The following is a 6,526-nucleotide window of genomic DNA, read 5'->3' as shown; positions in this document are numbered from 1 at the left end:
TAAGATAGAGTAAAGAGCCCAGCATACCTCGATATAGCTTACTATCTACTGACTTACCTTTCTCATCCGTGCATAGAACAGTGTCAGTACCCATTGGGGTTGATATGGGTTTACAATCTTCCATATCGAACTTTTTGAGCATTTCCTTGGCGTACTTGGACTGACTAATAAAAATGCCATTCTTTCCTTGCTTGATTTGTAGTCCAAGGAAGAAGTTGAGTTCGCCCATCATAGACATCTCGAACTCAGTTTGCATCTGTTTACTAAATTCTTTGCACATAGATTCGTCAGTAGAACTAAAGATTATATCATCTACGTAAATTTGTGCTAGCAAGGTATTTTTACCCTTTTTCTTAATGAACAAGGTTGTGTCAGCTTTGCCTCTGACATAATTCCTGGTCAGTAGGAAATTGGTCAACCTCTCATACCAAGCACGTGGTGCTTGCTTTAGGCCATAAAGGGCCTTCTTGAGTTTATAAACGTGGTTTGGAAATTTTGGATCTTTAAACCCTGGAGGCTGACTAACATATACTTCTTCGTTTATAAATCCATTAAGAAAAGCACTTTTAACATCCATTTGATATAGTTTAAAGTTCATATAGCTAGCATATGCACACAATATACGTATAGCCTCTAACCTAGCAACAGGAGCAAAGGTCTCACCATAGTCAATGCCCTCTTGATGACTATAGCTTTGGGCTACAAGTCGGGCTTTGTTTCTGACTACGTTGCCTTGCTCATCTAGTTTATTTCTAAAGACCCACTTAGTTCCTATGGTCTTTTGATTCCTAGGTTTTGGTACTAAATCCCATACCTCATTTCTTGTGAATTGATCAAGCTCTTCTTGCATAGCATTGATCCAATATTCATCGTGCTCAGCATCGGCGAAGTTCTTTGGCTTATTTACTGATACGAATGCAACATTCCCGAGATACTTTCTAAGCTGATCTCTTGTCATCAGCTTGTTGTCAGCGGCATCAAGAATGGACTTCTCCGAATGTCCTCTTGGAATTTTTATTTCTTTAGGTAATGTTGAGTTGTCTGGAATAGGTATTTCTACAATATCTGCAGGAATAGATTGGTCAGTAAAGGTAATTTCAGGTTCGTGTTTACCTTTGGTCAGCCCTTGTACTGATGACTCAGTAGCTCCTGTTTGGTCAGCGGAAGCTGAGCTTGGTTCATCTTCGGCGGACTGAGTTGTCTTTCCTGCAGGGTCAATTTCATCGAACTCTATATGGACAGACTCTTCAACAACTTGAGTTCGTTTATTATACACTCTATATGCTTTACTGTTAGTTGAGTACCCTAAAAAGATCGCTTCGTCAGCTTTAGCATCAAATTTTGCAAGATTATCTTTTGTATTGAGTATAAAACATTTACACCCAAAGGCACGAAAGTAGACAATGTTGGGCTTTCGTCCATTCCAAAGTTCGTATGGGGTTTTCTTAAGAATAGGCCTAACTAAAGCCCTATTGAGTATGTAGCATGCTGTGTGGACAGCTTCACCCCAGAAATACTTTGGAAGCCTATTTTCGCTCAGCATTGTCCTAGCAATTTCGACAATTGTTCTGTTCTTCCTTTCAACCACCCCATTTTGTTGAGGCGTTCTAGGAGCAAACAAATTGTGGTCAATACCACCAGCTTCACAGAATTCGTCAAACTATTGGTTTTTGAATTCTCTGCCATTGTCACTTCTAATGTGAGCTACTTTTAGGTTTTTGTCATTTTCAAGCTTTTTTAATCAATGTTGTGAACATCTCAAAAGTTTCATCCTTGCTACTCAGCAAGATGATCCAAGTATACCGAGAGAAATCGTCTACAATAACTAAGGAGAATTTCTTACCACCCAAGCTGAGTGGCTGGACAGGTCCGAAAAGGTCCAAGTGTAGTAATTCCAATGGTCGCTTGGTTGAGACAATGTTTTTGCTTTGAAAATATTTTTTCGTTTGTTTACCTTGCTGACAAGCATTACATAATTGATCTTTTTGAAATTTCAATTTGGGCAGTCCCTCAACTAATTGCTTTTCTAGCTAATTTGGCAAGGAGGTCCATGCTTACATGACCAAGTCTCCTATGCCATAGCCATGAGTTATCCTCTTTAGACACTAAGCATATATTTTTCGAAAAATGTTTTTCTAAACTCAACATATATACATTGTCAACACGAGGGGCAGTTAAAATCAATTTGTTTGTATTTCCCTCGAGTATCCTAAACTGAGTAGCATCAAATATAACCTATCTACCGCTATCACAAAGCTGAGCTACGCTCAATAGGTTATATTTGAGACCTTTAACTAAGGAGACTGACTCAATAGTGGGATTACCTTCGATAGTGCCTAACCCTACTATCTTTCCCTTTTTATTGTCTCCAAAGCTTACGTTTCCACCTCGTTTAAGCTCAAGTGTGATGAACTAAGTTTCATCACCAGTCATATGCCTCGAGCATGTGCTGTCAATATACCAAAGCTTTGACTTCTCCACGCACCTCAGGCTCACCTGCATTTTGAATCATTCATCTTTAGGTACCCAATTCTTTTTGGGTCCTCGTTTGTTAGCATAAACAGGTGCAAAGTCATGTTTTAATTTGTGACGGCATACTTTTGTAGTGTGGCCTTGTTTACCACAGAAGTTACAATGAGTTACCCTTTTAGGGTGACTTTGTTTTTTGTCAGCACCATGGTGCTGAGCATGCCAGCATACCTTAGTGGTATGTCCTTTCTTTCCGCAGAAGTCACATTGGACAGTCCGCTTGTTATACCAACACACATCTGTTGTGTGTCCTCTTTTCCCACAATAGTCACACTGAGTGAACTGTCTGCGCTGACCAGTACCTGAGTACTCAGCATGGGATTTGTTTGAACCTTTTATTTGGTTCTGAAGGTTTATGACATCCTTTCTCAGTTTCTTTGAATCTGATTGGACCTTCGAGACAAACTTATGCATAATTTCCATGTTGCTATGCAAAGTTGAATTGTCTTGAAGAAGATATCGAAGGTCACTAAGTTTGACCTCTTCGATCTCGTCACATCGCCTGCTGAGTGCCTGTATTTTCTTATTACACTTTTTAATCAGTGTATATAAATCACTCAGGGCGTTAATCATTTCATTTCTAAGCAAGTGTAAGGATGTTACCTCATTGGAGTATTCCTCTTGTTCAGATTCTTTAGAGAGGTCAGCTTGCTCAGATCGAGTGTGGTCAGCAGCGTCATCGGCCATGAAGCATATGTTTGCCGACTCAGTGGCTTCAGCTTCTGACGATGTTGAGTCATCGCTGTCACTCCATGTGGCCACCATTGCCTTTTTGCTTCCCTTCTTGTCTTTCTTTAGATTAGGGCAGCTTGACTTAATGTGCCCAGTTTGATGGCACTCAAAGCACGTGACAGGCTTGGAGCTGTCCTTTTTGTATTTGTCACTGGACTCGGCTTTGTATCTATCACCTCTTCTGAATGGCCTCTTGCTGTTCTTTTCATTCTTTCTGAAAAGCTTCTTCATCTTCCTCGTGAACATGGCCATTTCCTCATCATCTGATGAGTCAGCTTCAGTTGAGTCAGCTTTCATGACAAGTGATTTTTGTTTCTTGTCTTCTGACTTTTCTTTTGCTTTAAAATTTTTCATAGAGATCTCATGAGTCAGCAGAGATCCGATCAGCTCGTCGTATTTATATGTGGTCAAGTTTTGAGCTTCCTCCACGACAGTTTTCTTAGCTTGCCAGCTCTTGGGTAAGCTTCTCAGGATTTTCTTCACCTGCTCTTCTTCAATGAAGTTCTTGCCGAGCCTCTTTAGCTCATTTATGATATTGGTGAATCTAGCGTTCATTCCAGAGATGCCCTCATTGTCGTTCATCTCGAACAGCTCGTACAATCTCATATGTTGGTTCACATTTGATTCCTTGACCTTGCTTGTACCTTCATAGGTGACTTCAAGCTTTTTCCAAATCTCCTGTGCTGACTCACAACCTGAAATCTTATTGTATTCTGCAGCATCTAACGCACAGTGAAGCATATTGATAGCCGAAGCATTTTTTTGTAATTTTTTAAGGTCATCTTCTGAACACTCAGTTTCAATCTTAACAATTTTCTCATTGTCAACAGTTTTATAAGGCACATATGGGCCTTGAACTATTGCAAACCATGCACTCATATTTGTGGCTTGAATAAAGTTCTTCATCCTATTTTTCCAGAATGTATAATTAGATCCAAAGAATAGGGGGAGGCCGACTAATCGATAATCCATCTAGGAGTATCTGTGTTGTTTGGTTCCCTGGAAGGAAACGAGTGCTGTTCTCAGCCATTTATCGGGATCAGCTCAAGATTGTTAAATCTTTGAATAGTGAGCTATTAAGCTCTGATACCACTTGTTGGTCCCGTGTGATTAGTTATAAGAGGGGGGGTTAGGAACTAATATAACTTTTTCGAATTTAATTATGCTGACTTAATATAATTTCTTGAGTTTATTAACCCAGCTTTGGTCAGCACGGCCAATTGTAGCATAAGACAGCTTTAGTCAGATGTTGACTAGAACTGTTTTACATATGAGTTGAGAATTGATACTTTTGTGGTCAGCTTCCAACTCAGCACTCTTATTTACTCAGTGTTAGTTTAAACAATTTATATGCCGAGTAAATATAACAAGCAACACATACAGATATATATATATATATATTGAGAGAGAGTTAGAGATTACTCAGCACGGCTTATCCTGGTTCGGCCTCTCTGCCTATGTCCAGTCCCCAGAATCCCTCCGGGCTTTTTAAATCCAATACTGAGCTCTTTAAAGGTAGAGCACAAATCGTTTACAAGGCAGTTGAATATGCAAGAGTACCTTCCTCTATTCGTCTACTCAACTCCTACTAAGTGCTATAACCGAACACTTAGATTTCTCTACCACTGAGTATTTAAAACCAAACACTCAGCACAACACTCTCAATTTACAATTGATACAAGTTTGTTCTTTTCAGATGAAGAACACCTTAGATGATTACAAAAATCAATCTAGCTTTTACACAAGTATAGAAAATTGGTGTAAGATCTCTTTTTGTTTTGATGTGCTTTGTTTGTATATTTTTCTCTCTTGTTGTATTCTACAGATGATCCAAGAATGATCATGTCCTTTTATAGTTGAGGTCTGAAGCAGAAATGATTTGAATCTTGGATTTGTCCGTTGATCCAAATGGATCCTTTTTGAGACAAAGCCATGGTCAGCTTCAGGTTTGCAGGCCAATCCTGTCGTCTGAACTTCCACAGTCGTCAAGCTTGTCTTCTTCTTGCAGGTTTCATCTTCTTGTGCCAGTTTGTCTTTTAGCTAACGAACAATTGACCCATGCATCTCAAAATTGGCTTTTGCGTAATTCCAAAGTTCTGGATTGGTGCAGATAGTTGTCGGATCTTGTCTTTTAGCAAACGGATCATTCATGCTGTCCTGAAGATCACTCAGCTTGACTTTGATAGTCGTTGTCTTTGATTGTTGTTAATTCATATACTGAGTTCTCTTTTACTCAGCTTCCATGCTCAGCTTCGTTCTGCAAGACATAGTTCTCAAGAAAACTTTTCTACTTTTGATACTGAGTTTCGTTCCACTCAGCTTCGTTAATTAGCTTGATTTTAAAGCTTCTGTTCTGAAGATAACTTATCTTCTTTCACGCTGAGTTCCACTCTACTCAGCTTGAGCTGTGGTCTTATGCTGACTTCGTCCTGTCTTACTTTTTATTTCTATTTGTATTTATATTTATACTCAATCATTGAACAAACATATTAGTACAATTAAATCAAAGAACTTAAATTTAATTGTCCATTAATCATGGATTAACTTAAATAATTTTGTCAAATCAAAATCATGTGGAAAGGTGTTTCAACACCCTGGGTAGGAGTAAATTCCTCGGACATATCCCCATTTATCATAACTTGAAACACTGGAGAAGTAATACAAACCTCAATTAACCTCCTCCAATTCTCTGGGATCCCAGCTCTCTTCAGACTCTCAAGAAGAAAACTCCAGTTAAGCCGATCATAGGCTTTCTCCAGATCAAGTTTTAAAGCCACAATGTCGTGCTTACCCTTTTTAACTTTCATCGAATGGACCATTTCCTGTGCAATAACGACATTATCCATCATCTGTCTACCAGGCACAAAACTACCTTGATTCTGGCTGATAATATCAGGGAAAATACAACAGAGTCTATCAGCCACAATTTTGGTAACAGCATTATAGAGAACATTGCACATACTAATCAGCCTCATTTGTAAGAAAGAAGAAGGTTTCTCCACCTTAGGAATCAGAACCAGTAGAGTTTTATTAACCAGCTTAATATCTTCAGAACCTTTAAAAAAAACCCTCGACAAAACTGCAGATCCCATCCTTAACCGTTCCCCAATCGTTATGATAAAAACCAGCCGGGAGCCCATCAATACCCGGAGCTTTGGTAGCCCCGATACTAAAGATAGCCTGACTAATCTCTTTATAATCAATCGGGTGAAAGGCTTCAAGAATCTTCTCTTCACTAACCGTATGAAAAGTAGCCCTAGTCTGA

The sequence above is a fragment of the Euphorbia lathyris genome, chromosome 8, assembly GCF_963576675.1.
Source record: "Euphorbia lathyris chromosome 8, ddEupLath1.1, whole genome shotgun sequence".
Lineage (NCBI taxonomy): Eukaryota > Viridiplantae > Streptophyta > Magnoliopsida > Malpighiales > Euphorbiaceae > Euphorbia > Euphorbia lathyris.
The sequence above is the reverse complement of the archived record's forward strand: the minus strand, read 5'-3'. Positions refer to the sequence as shown.